The sequence below is a fragment of the Fringilla coelebs genome (genome assembly GCF_963513975.1).
Source record: "Fringilla coelebs genome assembly, chromosome: 1".
Lineage (NCBI taxonomy): Eukaryota > Metazoa > Chordata > Aves > Passeriformes > Fringillidae > Fringilla > Fringilla coelebs.
In genome coordinates this window covers 10424206-10440838 of record NC_140028.1, presented here as the reverse complement: position 1 = coordinate 10440838, position 16633 = coordinate 10424206, and the positions used below count along the sequence as shown (strand labels likewise).

Sequence of the window (16633 nt, the reverse complement as noted above, 5' to 3'; positions counted from 1 at the left end):
GACATTAAAATCATTTTAGTGTACCAAATTGCTGAATGTAAGAACTAATGCTGAATTTTGAAGAAACCCTTTTCTCATCAGTACACACATTTTCTTGTATGTTCTCCCATGACCTCATATGCAGTGGTTAGGTAGCACTCTTTTTCTGTGGGATAAGAAATTCCCAGTCACTCATCACCCGCATGGTAGGCATGTTTGAGTTATGAAGCAGAATCTTTGAGCACAATCATTTTAAGATGCCTGGGTAGCTCGAGGGACAGAAATAGAGTCCTTACTGGTCCTACAAGCACAAGTCCCTCTAGCTGCAAGGAAGAGTTTGCTAGCAGAGGAAATGGAAAGCCAGGACTTTCCTGTGCTGTAATCTGTGAGAGACAGACTGGGTGCAGATGAACGCTTCCATGAAACAAAGCATTTAGGCAGGCACTTAAACACTTCCTCTGCTGAGGAACTGTAACACTGCACACCAGACATCTTTCTCTTCCTTTTTCCTGAGCAGGAATATTGCACCTAGGGCTAAATATAGCACCAGATACAGCTGTTTAATATTCAGTTAGCAAGAAAAGACAGTAAAGCTGGTATTGCACATTGTAATTGCTTAAACTTATTCTGAGTTTTCCCAATTGATTAAAAGATAATATTTTTTATGTCCAGCTGATAAACCCCATGCATAAGCTGGGAAACATTCTGTGCCTGTTTATAGCAATCTGGATCCAGTCCCATCTGAGACATCTGGGTTCCTGGAGTCACAGCTTAGGTACCTATTATGTTAATGATCAGACTAGACAGCTTTCCCCATGACCACACCGCCTCTGCAGGATTGCATCACAAACCAGTGGAACTTTTTAAATACATGCTCATATTCTCCCGATCCTAAATTATTCCTGTCTCAGGCAGTGAACAAGCTAAAAACCTGAAAGAAGCAAAATAGTATTCTCTTATGAGGTGCTAGGCTGTAACTCTGAAGCTTAGACCATATTTCTGACCTCAGACTTCTCATATGATATTAAGCAAGAAGGCTACAAATTCTGGCAGTGGTCCCTCCCATTCTGAAAACTTCTAAGTGCCTAAAATGATGCCATTAAACTTCAGTAATTTCATATGCAAAAAGGTTAATTGGAAATATTTGTACAATGCCTAAAAAAAACCACTGGTGCAACTCCTGCTCTTAGCAGCCTGCAGACTAAGCTGTAGATAAGAGGAAAACATAACTGCTGAGATCTGCTGTACACACTGGCTTTCTACAACTAAGCTAGTCCTAAACCAACAAACCTGGGCACAAAAGCTGGAGCAGCACAGTGTCTCACACAGTAATGTGTTATGCAGTGAGGCTGATCGCTTGCAGTTGTTTTCCAGCTTGCCGGTGAGCCCTTGGCCTATGACAGGTGGCCATTCTTCCTGTCCCAGGACACATGGCCTCCACTCCCCTGGAAATCAGGTTTGTGGTGCTGGATGCTCAACAGCATGTGTATACTGCCCAGTCAACCTGCTTGGATCATCTACTGCCTGCTGGTAAGATGTAAGAGAGACACTGAGGGAGCTGCAGTGGAAGCACTGGGAACATAGTAGGGAAGGAGGGAGCTGGAAGCAGGGAGGAGCTGAGAAGTTTTGCACTGAAAAAGATCCAGTGGGAAATGCAGGGCACAAAGAATGCAAATCAGGAGAAAATTACAATTCATTAGTTACACTGTTCACAGGACTCTATTTTCAAATTAAATTTTCTTCTCTTCTAAAAAAAACAAATGGTACCTGCTCCTTCATGCTCCCATTATGTTGTCATTATATTTTAATCGTAATTGTTTATCAGTTGAATTTTATGTTAAAAGGCTGGTAGGGGCAGATGTAGAGAATACAACATTTCTGTGGTTTGCTCAAAGAAGACCAGCTCAAGCAGGGATGTGAGAGGGCCTGGGGAACCATGTGAGAGCAAGGAGAGGCATAAGGGCAGTGAGCCAGTCATAAGTGTGCATGCTTCTAAATGGTTTTAATGGGGTCACTTCTGTCCTAAGGCACAACACGCTGCTGCTCAGATGACAGACTCTGCCCCTGAGCTTTTGAAAGGTTTTGCAGCTGAGTGTGACAAGCTTGGGTTTAGTCCAGAGGGGGCTGCACTCAGGACTTGAATGTGGCCAGATGGCAAAGAGGGGCACGTGTGCCCAGTGGAAGACTGAATGGCTACCAAGAAAGAAGGCAGAGAGTAGGAGACCATGGTTCAGAAAAAGACCTCATGTCATATTGAGACTTGTCAAAGGTTTCAGAAGAAGTGGGTGGTTTGGGAAAGGCTGCAAAGGGACAACATTACAATATAATGTCTGTCAGTGAGAAGGAATGGCTGCAGGTTTATTCTATGATAAACATTTAAATTGTTCAGTGCAGAATGTTTTAAAACCTTTCTTATCCTCATTAGTACAGCTAATCACCCAATGATTCTGTTTTCTCTTTTCCATGTCATGTTCTTCTGATATTGCAGAGAAATAGAAAATATACTTTTAAATTAAAAAATTGTAAATTAACAACATGGGGTGATCCAAACACATAGCAATTTAGAACTCTCCTCATTTAGCACCTTTCTTTCAAAAGTGTTTTTCCAATACTGTTCCCTCTACACTTCTGTCCCTCACTGCCACAAGAATGTTGCAGGCAGATGTAGGAGGATTCTGTTAGAATTAATTACTGATCACCTTCTTGTAAAGGCTTTATTTTATTCTAAAAGCGAGTGAGAGAAAAGCACACACATACATGTAACCACCCAGAGCTTTAGGATAAAAGAAGTAAAAATATTGGTCATATGAGTTTTTCCCTCCGGAAGAAAAAACCGATCAAAAGGGGATAGTGTTTTTTTTATTTTTGTTTGTTTGTTTGCTTTTGCTAATCTTTAAAAATGCTTAATACATTGCTCGTGGGCTTCATGTTTCACTTTAATGCAGAGTTAACCCTTGAAATTCATTAATTGACTTTATGTTGCATTAAATGCTGCAATCAATTCAGTCTCAATATTATACACTTTTATCTCTGCTCTAAAAAAAAGCTCTATTAGCTTTACTTGGATCAAAACCAATACAGTGAACTACCCTTAATTATTAATAATCTGTTTCCCCTTCAATAAAACTTTTGAACCTTTACTACAGTAGGATGATATATTTATTTGGTGTGTAGGGTTCAGAGCAATACAGTGCACTCTCTCTAGGAAAGAATCCAAAAATAACTATCTACTTGATATCAACCCAAGGGATTTCCTAAGGGAATGGGAGTATCATTTCAGGGCAGATCATCAGTGGTTTAGGGGAATTAGACAAATTTGTGTCTGGGGAACAGATGCCTCAGGGTTTGTAAATGTGTGAGAGAACCTTTCCCCCCTAGGTCACCAGTTCGGATCCATCCAGCACAGCAGTGACTGGAAGCTATTAAACATGTAATGAACTTCTGGGGCCTCCTGAAACAGGGAATGGGATTCCTAACAGACACTTGCTAACATCTTGGAGCCGCTCCTACCCAACCTGCAGCCTCAACAGCAATACATAGACACAGAAACTGGGAATAAGCATGATGGAGTAAAGACCATTTCATCTGCTAAAGGCAGTAAGCAGGCTGCTTCTGGGCTGGCAATCCAGCTTTAAATTTACTGCTGACACTTTCTTGTTCTTTAAAAGAAAGAAAATTATGTATTATAAAGCACTGCATTATGTAACCTTTCCTACAAACATCATCAGAAGGGCCCAGAAGTCTTACAAACCCACACTTGCAATGTCCCAGGCCTTGGAGAAGATAAAGGAGTAAAGAAAGATTTGTTTTCATACTTAGAGGCCAGTTCTGGGAGCCCTGGGACTCTTGAACTGCTACATGCTGCACACCCAGCTTTTGGGCAGGTCTGCTAGGAGAAAGAGGAGACAAATGCTGAGCATTACAACCACAAACCGCAGCTGTTGATGGGAATTGGCAGGAGACCAGGGAATGCTGGGAAGCATAGATGGCCTGCAGCAGAAGGTAGGGCTGAGCAGGGCTCTCTGGCACTTGAAGCTTTTTTATTCGTCTCCTGGTGCTTTTCCATCCTGGCATCTGGTTTCCGTGACAGCGCAAGGGAGGGACAGTATGGTGCAATTTTATGGTATGTTCTCCTGGGCTATGCTGGCACTTCCTCGGGTAAACATGCCTCGCCTGAGGCTCAGCTTCACTGGGCCCTTGGCTTCAGAAGATTTGCAGTGCTTTGGTTTGCCGAGAGCTCCGTCCAGTTGTCTCTATTTCATTTGAGGAGGAGGGGGTCGAGACTTGCCAACTGTCCTCCTGCTCCCGCAGAACAGAGCCATGGTGAGGGCAGAGATGAGCTGTGGCAAAGCCCTGTCCATCAGCAGAGCTGCCACCAGGAGAGCATGTGATGGAGCTCATAGCTCTGTGGTCTGGCTGGAGCCAGGCTTTGTGCCACAAGACCTTGGATGTACTCTGGTGCTCTCATTTCCTTGCACCTTTTTGACTGAAAGATTTTCGGGGGTCTCTTTATCCACTCATATGCTACATGATTAAACTGTACCCAGCATCTGAATAGTGCAGTAATGTAGGCTGCAAAGAGCATGCAAGTTTAAATGTCTGAAAAAGGAGCAGGAAAAAAAAAAGAGGAAGGTTTCTGTAATGGGATCTGCTGCTCACCCGTTTTTGTTACCAGCATGTGCAAATCTTGCTATTCTGGTCCATTATATTCAACAGTCTTATACACAGTGGCAGGTGAAATGTCATACCTCGGGGTAAATTTTCACTGCAGTAGGCAGAGAATTTGTCCTTTAAACACCCTTAGTATTAATGGGACATTGATCCAGCAATTTAAACTCCAAGAGATACAAATGTCTCATGTGGGACCATTTTCAAATGTGTTGACATTTTGATTCACAAAATAAGATACTTTTAGAAACAAATGCAAATTCATTTCATTCTAGATTTGAGGTCAGCTGGATACTGGAAGAGAAATGTGCAATGAATGTTTAGTATGCTCATCAACTATCTTTTAATCTCTGTACTCTCAAGGGATAAAAATTACATCAGAGAAAGTAAGGACAATTTCTAAAGTTCTCTGTATTAACTGGTGTATCTTCTCATGGGGCTGGAACCTAAATTCACCTACTGCACTTGCAATATTAGTGTTGAAGGCAAAAGGAGGCTCTGGAACAAGGGACTGAATTTCAGTGACCTCTGAAAATATGTCTTTCACACAATCTGATATGCTTTCATCTCCGAAGAGCTCTGATCCTGCTGAGATCCACTGGGGAAATTGTCAGTGTTTTATTGATGTCAGTGAAATTTGCAGGATTGGAGCACAACAAAATAGTGCAGGAAAGAAAACAAAACAAAGTAAAAACATAGCAAGAGGGGGTATCTTAGTTTGTTCCCAGGCCAATGCTCTGGCTGCTCTTCCAGCTCAGAAACTATTCAGCACATATAAGAAGGATGATCTAAACAAATATTTAGAACACACCCACAACTGGCTGACAGAGAGTGAGTAGGTCAAACCTTGAGGGAAAATGGCAAGGCCTGAATGTGGTCTCGGCTCCATCCTGCAGAAGTGGGTAAAGCAGATATGGAGCAACTTTGGAGGAAGACCAGCTTGGCAAGTTGGTGGGTCAGAGCTGGGTGTGAACTACCACCTCCTGCCCTTGGACCAAGGCTTGGGAGGCACTGGGAGGCACTGCCATGGCTGCAGGCAGGGCACTAGGGGCAGAAACGTGGCTCACCTCCCTCCTGTCTCCCTGGACTTGAGCAGGTGCTGCAGCTCCCATCAGAGGGGAGTGAAAGGTGATCTGCTCTCTGTGCTGAACCCCAGCAGGCAGGGCCAGCAGGGGCTGGCTCTGATTTCCCTGAGAAGCAAGGACATCTCTAACTGCCCCCCAAAGCTCTCCCAGCAGCAGGACTGATGAGAGGCTGAGGCATGCAGGACACATAGGTAGTAATGTGGGTGGGGTGTGTGCCTTCCACAGAGGATTTCACAGGAAGCCCATGGGTCCCCTCAAGTGGACATGAGCATCCCCTGCTGCAGAAACCCCAGCTGGTGAATGTCACCTGACAGGGAACATGAGGACTCGGATCATCTCATGCATGAGGAACTAGGGGAGGAGAAGAAACTCAGGGGAAGTTCCTCACCAAAGTCCCCCTGCAGAGCAGCCTCTGCTCTTCCCCTTCCCCAGCAGGGCTGGTGCAGACGGGGTTGCAGTTCTGGGAGCCACTGTCCAGGGGAAGTTACACCAATTTGGGCACTGACTGAGAACACAACTTCCCTTGCAGACACTTGTATAGCAGTGCCCAACAGAGCTAAGAGGAAGAGGAAAAGCCCAGACACTGTTCAACATGCAAATAACTGTATTCAAGTCTATGAAAACTTCCCAGGAACAGCTCCAAACCCATGCAGCACTGGGCAATGTGCTGATAGGGCATGATCTGTTTGGTGGCTTCGGATCAGATGGTCCTCTCCAAGGGCTCTGGATAAGGGCTCCAGCCTGCCAGTGGGCTCAGCAGGCACTCAAGGTTATCAGGATCAATCCTTTTCTATGTGCTCACTTGAACATAGTACTGTCCTTCTGGGCCCCTGCTCTCCTTTCTTGCTTCCTCAAACTGACTGGCATCTGGAGGAGGAAGAATTTACTGCTCCTGTGCCAGCTATGTGATCTCCTGGGAGCCCTGTGCGAAAGCACGTGGGATGACACAGTCCCCACACAGGAGGCCTTTTCCCACAGAACAAGAGTTCTGCATACATCCACCAAGTGCTTCTCACATCAGGTAGTTTAGTTTTTAAAAAAAAGATGCCAGACCAAACAGAACCTCACAAAGTATGAAAGGCTTTTTTTTTTGTATGAACAGCAGCTACAGGTCCTGGGTGCATTTATACCTCAATGCATAAATGTATTTTAGAGGTGTTGTGATTCATGTCATGTCCAGGCATACAGGAGGTAGCAGCAGACCTAGAATGGGTGCAAGTGGACCTAAAGCAGGTTTTGCTCATAAATGCAATTACAGTAATACCAGTAACCAGGATACATCAGCTGTGAATCCTCAGCACAAGAAGTCCTGGTATAAGATTTGCAACTTGGAGGCACTCCTAAAACAATCTCCTTTCAAGGCAGTAATCCTGGGAAAGAAACATGGTCCCAGTCCTTAAATAGAGATGGGGAGTGGCTTCTTCATTCACATTCGAGGGATTCCAGTAGGCTGTTGCCAGGTTTATCTGTGATACTCAGAGTTCACTGACAAGAGAACACTAACATGTACAGTAAATATTTCTTAATGCTTCAATGTAAGCAGGATGCCTGACATACCTACTAAAGCACAGAAGACAGAATTTGGTCATCAGCAAGTCCTTCAGTGAGAGTTAGGATTCACAGGCAGGAGCACCTGCTCTCCTCAGTTCTAGGATTGCCAGAAGAGTCCTGGGAATTGGGCTCCTAGTTTTTATCTGAGTTTTGTTGACTGATCCAGACAAACCACCATGGAAGCCCAAATCATCCCTAGAGCTTGCAGACCACAGAGATACTCCCCATCACACTCTGTCCCTGTGTCTCTGTCAAGACATGGAGTTGGTGGAACATAAATCTTGCATCACATAGCTGTCCACTGCCAGAAGCATGCTGCTGGATGAGGCCTGCAGAGACAGCTTCCAGCTGTCCCTCCATGGGGTAGTTCAGAGGAGGCATAACCCAAGGAAACAAGCCAAGTCCAGGTCTTCTGTGGCTTTTCCCATTTGGGGATGGTCCCTGTCCCTTGCCTGAAGAAGCCTGGGCACTTCCCAAGCCTTCACTACAACCCCTGCCAGAGTTTTCTGGGCAGCAGTGTGCCTGATGCAGTCCAGCCCTTCCTGGTTTTGCACCATGCATGCTCTGGTTGGGAGCATGGTGCAAGGAGTGTGAATCCAGCCCTGCCACCCAGGGTGAAGCTCAGCAGCCATCCCTGGCCACTGAGAGCCAAACCAGAGTCCTCTCTGTTACGGGAGGGAGGTCACCAGTTTCACTGCACTGGAGCAATGCCAGCCCTTTAAATAAACTTTTCAAAGCTGCACTAAGGCATTGTTTAATTTTGATTTCCAAGTGACCTCTGATTCCTCTGGATATGCTGGGGGGGAAGAACATTCACTCCCAGGAGTTTGACTTAGGCAGTGGGCATAGCGCCTAGCACGGCAGTTCCCAGGGAAGGACGGGGAGAGGTGAAGGCTCTGGCTGCTCTCCATCCCTCAAGCACATCACCCCACCAGTCTGCTGCACACTTTAGCTTGCACCAATAAACCTGTTTGCATGGGTCATGCTGCAAATGAAAACGACGCCAGGGTGTGAGATGAAAAGTAGTCTGCAAAGAACCAAACCACCCGAGAGTTATTCTAGTGAGGTAAATAATTCAGCAACAGTTTTTTACTGCTGCCCTGTTAACAGAAACACAATTACAGAAGAGGAAAGTAAACCACAGCTGGGAAGAGAAAACAAGTGTCTTGGGGGCTCCTATCTCACTGAGGAAATGGTGAGTGGATCTGGGCCCCAGCATGGGACTCAGGCCACATCCAGGGCTCTGAAAACAAGTGACCTTAGCATGATACATCCAAAGCTGCACTCACAGCAGTTGAGCAAAGAAATTAAAGGAGTGTGGTAAAAATGCTCTGGCTGTTGCTAACACTTCACAGTGCTGAAAGTAGCACTCAGTATTGGCACAAGGTTAGTGGTATCTGCACAGCTTTCTGCTAACTGGTGACTGAGACCTGCAGAGAAGCGAAGCTGCAAGGACAGGAGTGGGACAAGGCGAAGGAAGTGTGAGCTGCAAACCTCTGCTTGCCTTGCTCAGCATCAGATGAATGTTAATTCTCTGCTGGTTTGCACAGACACAGACAGGCCTGTTCCTACTAATTTTAGCCCTTACCTAATTTAAAACTACAGACATGTTATTTTCATCATAGTATTTTTTCCTCTTTTTAACAAGTTGTAAGCTGCCAGATGCGGTTAAGAAATTGGTGCTGTCCAAGGGGAGGTGAGAAACCTTTTGTTAAAAATAAAAGGCAGACTGAACAAAATTGCACATTAAAACTTGGAGCTGTCACAAGTGCCACCTCAGCTGCCTGTGCTTTGCTGAGGGCCTCTGGCCAGGCTGCACTGTGGTCTGGAGATGCACCTTTGTCAAACCTCAGAGGTCCCAGCCCAGCATGCCCAGCTGTCTCCCAGCTGTGCACACACAGAGGTTGTGCTGTGCCCCATCATGAGCACACACATAAAACCACCTGCACTCTCCACCTTCATTCCCTCCACCCATACACCCACCCTGCTTACATTCCTTTGGTCCTGCTGCCCAAAAATACACCTGCACCCAGACCTCCTCTCCCTGCCACTGTGCCTTTCCCTTGTCAAGAGCAAGCACCTTCTCTTTGCTCCTCCCCTCACACCTGGATCTGTCACCCATCTCCTGCAGAGGTGAATGGTAGATGAAGTGCTGAGGTAGATGAAGTGCTGAGCCTGCCCGCAGTGGGAGGCAACCCTGTGCTAGAAATGGGTGTGAAAAAGTGGTGAAATGAGGAAACATTTGTGAGAGGAAGTGAGTGGGTGGAGGGAAAAGTCTGGAGTGAACAAAAATCAACAAATAACACATTGAAACTTGAGCTCTGAGTGCTCAGGGTGGGTAAAAGTACACTGAAATACAAAAAATAAAAAACCAAAAAACATACAAATTACTACCAGAATGCAAGTATTCTATGCTAACATACACCTAATGTATGCTAGGAAACAAAGCACTGAAAATAAAGGGGATGCTCAAAATAAAGAAGATGTCTTAAGATCTAATGCCTTAACAGCAGCACAGGTAGCTCCAGTGAGGGCAAGAAAGGGAGGCACAGCAGATCATGCACATTCATTTTACTGGATCTAGGTTACTGGATCTCAAAGTCCAAATGGGTTGATGGTCTCACTAACCAGACATGGATTTTAGCAGCTGTCAACAGACTGCATGCCCCTGTAAATTTTAATTTAGTACATTCAAGTAAAGCATTTGAAGGATAATATTTAAAAAAACAATCAAACAGCTATTTCTAGAACAATCAAAATGGAAGCCCAGCTCTGTTGTATCTGATATAGCAGTAGTTAAGATTTTTCTCTGACAGATGTAGCCATGCAGAGACTTAGGAGTACAGTTCCCAGTTTTTCAGCCTATTACATGTGCATTCCTGACCTGTAAACCTTTCCTTCCTTTTCTAGTCTTGCAGAGCAAGATTGACAGCACTGTATTTTCAGCAGTACACCGAAAAAGATCTTGCTTTTTCTCCTTAAAGGACAACAAACTTGGCCCAAAGGGGCTGTACCAGAAGCCAGCCAGTTTTGCCCTGTGAGAATCAGCCCACGCAACCACAGCTCCCACTGGTGAGAAGTTATTCAGACAAGTCCCTCCTCTAACCACTCACCCAGTGAGTTGGTTTCATCCAAGCTGCTGCTATGGCCATGGAGAATGAACAGCAGACAGGTAAACAGCTATTATGGCATGCACAGAAAACTGTCCAGTTTTGGTTGCATCTCATTCCTTCCCACATGTTTCAAACCAGCCTGCTCCACAGGCATTCTCAGAAGAGGTTCCCTTCACACGTAGTAAGACTGCCCATACCATTTCCATATTTAAAAGAATAACAAAAGTGACCTGAGAGTTGTATTATTCCCAGATTTGTCAGTGGAGGAGCCAAATGTACTCACTGGGCATGACACCGCTCCTCTGGGGCTACGGCGAGCGAGCTCTCTTGGAAAGCCGGCAGTGCAGCCGTGCCACGGGTTACGATGATTGCTGCTGACAGGTTCTTCATGGTATCACAACAAATTAGGTCACAGATTAGATTTTCATAGCACAGATTACAACTTGTGTCTACATCTTTTTCTTAAATAGAGAGGGTTGCGGCCAGGAGGTTTGACCTCGAGATTTGGAACAAGGCAGATGCTTGGGATTGGGGGGGTCCTATTTCTCAGTTGAGACAAAGACTGTCTTAGCAAGACTCAGATAAAATGCCTAGTTTTCTGCTGTAGTCAGAAGACGTGCTTTTTTTCCCTTTCTATCCAGCAAGCCTTTGAGAAATGAGTTTGTCCAGTGGATACCCTGGGGTAGATCAATCATAGAGCATTGCTGCAAAACAGATAGCAAACCCAGCTCTAGAAAGAACTTTTAGGAAAAATGAATTTTTATTATAGAAAAGCAGCTTGCACCACCTGAAAAACTGCTGGGAATGGAAACCAAAGCTACCTATTAGACTTATCCCACCTATTACCACAAGGTCACACATACAATCAGTTTGAGCATCTCTAGTGCAGAAAGACCTCAAGGGAATAAATTCATGTGTGTAGCATTTGTTTTAAAATATACAAATATACCCAGCAAGGACAGTAATAGAACTCAAGCACAAAAAAAAAAAAAAAAAAAAAAAAAAAAAAAAAAAAAATCCAAGCTATATCAAGCTCCACACAGAGCAGCACAGAACAAAGGTTTCCAACAGCTGAGTAACTGCAGACACCATGCAAAGTGCTTCCTACCCACTGTGAGATACAGCCCTGCTGCAGATTTGAAAACCAGCTCCAGCAACTGTGTTCCAGCAGACTGTCAGGGCTGTGTTCTGCTCCCAGCCACCTCCTCCCTCGGAGCTGAGCTGCTGCAGGGGAGAAGGCTCCTGGGAGCCAGTGAGCTGGATTCAGCTCCCTGTGGAACTGTGCAGGTCTGCATGGGGGCAGTGATTCAGCTGATAAGCAGGCTCACAGCCATGATAAACACTAAATGAAAACCTAAACCAGACTATCAGGAGGGCAGGTCTTGGACTGAACTAACCTCAGAGACAAGTCTTTCTAAGTCAGGGTAGAGAGAGCAATGCAGGAATGACCTTCAGCTTACAGAAGCAGTCCTGATACGACAATGGAATCACCTCTGTGCTTGGGAAGCTCAGAGACCTGCACTGGCTCTTTGTGGAGCCTCTGGAGCATGTACTTACTCAACCAGAGCAGGTCTGCTTATACCTGCTGGCAGACCAAACTCTAGTCCCTAATCAAGCCCCGGAGGCTGTCTGCAGCCAGAGGACACAGCCTGTGTTCCTGTTCCCAGGGCAGCAAGAGGAGCACATGAGGCTGCGCCTGTGCCTATCTGCAGGTTTAGACAGGCTGGTGCTCAGCACCCTCCCCTCGGCCCCACACCAGCCCAGCTGCCAATGCTGCTGGCCTGAATCATCGCCTGTGCCTCCAGCTCTGAAACAATCTCGCACGTCACTTCAGCAGTTTTTCACAGGAAATATGCTTTTACTTTCAAAATACTCTGGGCCTTGTTCTCCTCCAACAAGCACAGGAAGTATCTCAAATACCAGTCTTTATTTTTGTGAGCCACTGTGTATCCTCTGATACCTTTGAGTACAAAGAAATACATAGGAGTTGAGAGTGGCTGTGCCCTTCCCTGCTCAGAGGTGGTGTTAACGTTTTTTAACTCTCCTCAGTGCATCAGCCTCTCCCAGTGCTCTTGCTGGGCACACTCACATTTAGAGGCACAGAATGAGGCCTAACAATTTTTTCCTCAAGCCTGAGCTGTGCTCTGCCGGTTATTGAAAATCCATTGCACACACTCTTTGCTGAGCAGTCTGAATTATTGATCTCAGTTAGAGAAAAAGGATGCTCTGGACTTTATTGGAATTGTCTTTAAAAGTCCTGTTGGTACAACTGTTCTACTGGATGCTGAGTGCTTCCTAGTCTCCCTGCAGAGCACTGCCTCAGACTTGCTCTGGAGCTCCTTCATACCAGGGGCTCCTGCTGAGCCATGGAGGAAACCACATCACCCACCCTGGGAAAACAAGCAGTGACAACTCTCAGAGAATGTACTGGTGAGGCCCCTGACCTGAGCAGTGCTCCCAGAGAGCAGGAGCAAGCAGCAGGTAGGGACTGCTGTCTGCAACAGCAGCTGGAGAGCGTCCTACTGCCTGGACAGGCTCCTGATCCCTGCTGAGCAGGGAACCCAGGAGGAGCCATGCAGCCAAATGCTGCCTCTCTCTAAGCCAAGATGACCCTGAGCAGAGTCAAGCACTGACATGACCCGGGGTGTCTGTGCATCTGAGAGAGTCCTTCAGAGAACATGTAGGCACCATGAACACTCCCCAACTTCCCACAGCATCAGTTCTGTCCTCCTCAACATTAAACAGGCAGCAGCCATTGCCAACCTCGTTTTCAGTCAAGCTCTGAAACAAAGAGGACATTAAACTTCCACCAAAATCCCACATGCCTTCAGAGCACTTCTCAGTTTGGGGTGCAAATGCAGGGTTTTCTTTGTTTGAATTTAAATAAAAGGGCCTTTCTACTGTTTTAATCACATACCTAACAAAACACTGAATAAGCATCATCCTCATGGCTTTTTGTGTCTTAAATTAAAGAATGTACACATTTTTAAGTATATTAAAAATGGTTATCAGGGATAAGAGTTCATTTTTAAATGGCAAAAGGGTAACTTTGTTTCAAATCGTACAGACAGGTAATCTTCACTGTTTAGGGGCTGCTCTGTGCTATTCTGCTTCAGCACTAGCCCTTTTGAAACTCTACAGCTTGCTCAAGAGAGGGGTAGTTTTCACACAGAGGCATGATCACAACCACACCACCGTTCCTGCCCAGATGAGGAAGTACAAAATTCCCCAAAGCAGAAGTGCTCACCCTCTCACCAGCCAGTCCAGCACATTTCTGCCTGCTGGGCTGAACTTTTAGGCACAAGATTTTCACGAACGAGGACGAATAATAAGTCTTCGGCCTGGCACCCAGCATCTGTACAAAAAGCCTCCATCTAACACGGTCACTGCCGCTCCCAGCCCAGGACGGCCACACACAGAACCAAACCATGGCTTCCTCCTGAGGCCGGCCAGCCCGGCGTGCTGCTGCTCGGCTTCAATCGGCAGGGACTGGAGATGGTGTGGGTCGGTGCGAGGGCTCCCACAGCGCTCGCTGGATCTGCCAGGACCTCCCGCGCCCGGAGGAGCAGATCCGCCTCGGCCCCTCCTGGCCCGGGCGGCCTCGCAGTCCCCGTGCCCTGGGGGAGGCAGAGCTCGGCCAGAGCCGTCTCCGGCCGCCCTGGTGCTCTCTCCGCGGCCCCACAGACCACCCTGCGCCGCGGGAGGCGGCCGGGAAGGCGCGGGGCTGCCCGGGCAGCGCTGAGCATCCTCTGCGGGGGCTGCGCCTTCTCGCCCGGGGATGGGGGACAGCGGGGCGGGGGCCGCCTCGGGTCCTTCCCGGTTCCTCTCCGCCCCGCGCTCCCCGCGGGCGCCCACCCCACGGCTCCGCTCAGGCTCCTCCCGGCTCCTCAGGCGATCCCCATCTCCCTCTTGCTCCCGCTGAGCCGCCCCTCGCCGCTGCCTCCGCGCCCCGCTCCGCCCGCCCGGGGGGCGCGGGCAGCCCTTACCTGGGCACGGGGCGCAGCCTCGTCCCTCCGGCTGCCGGCGGCGTCACGGCCGCAGGTTGTGGCTGCGGGCGGCGGTGCCGCATCGATATAAAAGGAAGCGGCGCGGGGGGAGGGAGAGGCGGCCCCGGCACCTTCGCCGCGCCCGGCCCCGATCCCCGGGCCCCTCACAAGCTCCCTCCCCGCCGCCCCCGGGGCAGCGGCTGCGGCTCCCCCGGGCAGCCCCCGCGGGCCAGCGGCACTCGCGGGGTGCTCACCGCGCCAGGCCGGGGGTAAAGGATGGGAGCAGGTCAGAGCCTTCGCATCAGCCGCCACATCCATCCCGGGGGACCAGGAGAGACCCTTCGTGAGGAGCCAGATATGGCCCTGCCCTCACGGGCTGCACACACAGCGCGGCGGAGCACGGGCGAGGCTCTGCAGCCATGGGAAGGGAGCAGCCACATGCCGGAGCACCTTGCAGGCTTCAAATGTGTGTAACAAAACCCAGCCATCGCCACCAGTCTCCTGGCTGCAGGCTCTGCTGGAGCTGCCCCGACCCGAACAGCAGCTTGTGCCCAGGGAAGGAGCGACATCCGGGGACAGGGCTGCTGGCAACTCCAAATGCAGGGAGTGTCCCTGCTATGGTCAAGGCCTGGTTATCCAGCCTGGCAGCCAAGCCACTTCAGTGAGACATGGTCTGTAAGACTAGCTTTGGAGGATCAAAGAAAAAACTCATCAAGGCCTAATTTCTCCTTCAAACCCCAAGAGCTCCTTCCATCTCTAGAGCTATACCCTGAGTCCAGAGCAGTAGTGCCATCTCTGAGGCACCTTATTCTGTTCCTTCTTCATCTTCTCCATTCTGTTGACAACTGATGACATCGTGGTTGCAGAGGAGTGAGGGTCACCCCAGGACACGGCCTCTCCATCTGCTCCTCAGGAAGCTCTCCCTCCAGCAACAGATGCTGTTGTTCTCCTGCACCATCAATCCCTTTCAGGAAGGGACAGGGATTAGGTGTGGGTAACACCTCTTAAGGTAATTTCTCTAAATGGCATTTTGCTTCCCAGCTTTACTCTCAGTCACTGGTGGGGGGCTGTGATGCTTCGGTTCAGTCGACAGCCCCCAAGGCCCAGATCTTACCACAATGGCTACAAGTCTCGTGTTTTGCCCAAAGCAGATGGAGACCTGGGCAGCAGTGAGGCTGGGGTGCAGAAAAGTGCCAGAGGTATTGGGATCCCTATGCAGAAGTACTTCATTTGGTGCCTTTGTTTACATTCCACCAGGCAAGCAACTAAAGCTGGGGATCACGGACAGAGCAGGCTCCTGCTCTACAGACAGAGGGAAGCAATGACCCCTGGCAGCCCCCATCTAAATAAACATTACCAGGGGTTACATTTTGCATGGAAAACATTCAGATGGAACACTGCCATGGGCAAATGAGACGAACAAATCCTGCTCTCAAGGGTTTTAAAGTAGAGAGGGGTTTTCCACCTCCAAATTTCTTGGGTTTTTTGTTTTGTTTTAGCTTTTTTTCACTCTCAAATTTCTCTACATCCCAGCAGGGAAGGGGGAACAGAAGGAGCTTTTCTGCTGGACCCAGAAGCATCTCATCCAGACAGATCTGGCTGGGAACATAAGTGCCAAGTTAAAGGATGATCTGTCCCTAAGCAAGGTGACTGTTCCAGATCTGCTCCAAGGAAGAAGTGGGGCTGCCAGAATCACATCTAAGGGTGGATCTGGGTCCTGTGTGAGGCTGCAGCCAGAGATTACTCTGGCAGGGCAGCAGCACCTCCTTGCTTACAGTCAAATGTGGAGGAACAGGCCCTGCTGCTCCTTCTCAGGGCCCAGCTATTACAGAAGCTACTTGCATAATGCTGACCAGATGGTCTCTCTGCCCTGCTGCCCTCCCACCCCAAGTGTTGTTTGTTAAGATCTTGCTGCTTCTCCTCACTTCACCGGAGTTTGCATCACCTTGACCTCTCAGGGGAGTATATGGCCAGCCTAGAGGCAGTGCTCACAGGAGAGCTGCTGACTCCTTATGATTGATCTTCACATCAACAATGGAGTCATTTACACTCTTTCAAAGGTGTCCAAGCTGTGGTTTGTGATGGCCTCCATCGACCCTGCTCTTCTTACATCTCTACCTTGTAGCACATGTACAGTTCAGATTTGTTTCTATACTCTGCCAAAGTCTTGGAACTCCCTATCTTCCAGCATCACTTGGTGATAGTTCACTTCAGATGAAGATGTTTCCTGCTCTCCAGATGTCCAGACTGC

General features: G+C 48.0%; 1 protein-coding gene across 1 annotated transcript in view; it reads right to left on the bottom strand.

Annotated features, from left to right (window-relative positions):
* The window catches only part of CYRIB (CYFIP related Rac1 interactor B), a 96414-nt gene extending 82014 nt beyond the window's left edge, over positions 1-14400 (bottom strand). Inside the window, exon 1 of the mRNA XM_084201535.1 lies at positions 14383-14400. The gene's annotated coding sequence lies outside the window, so the exon portion shown is untranslated. The remainder of the gene's footprint in view (positions 1-14382) is intronic.
* Between the last annotated feature and the right edge of the window lie 2233 nt (positions 14401-16633).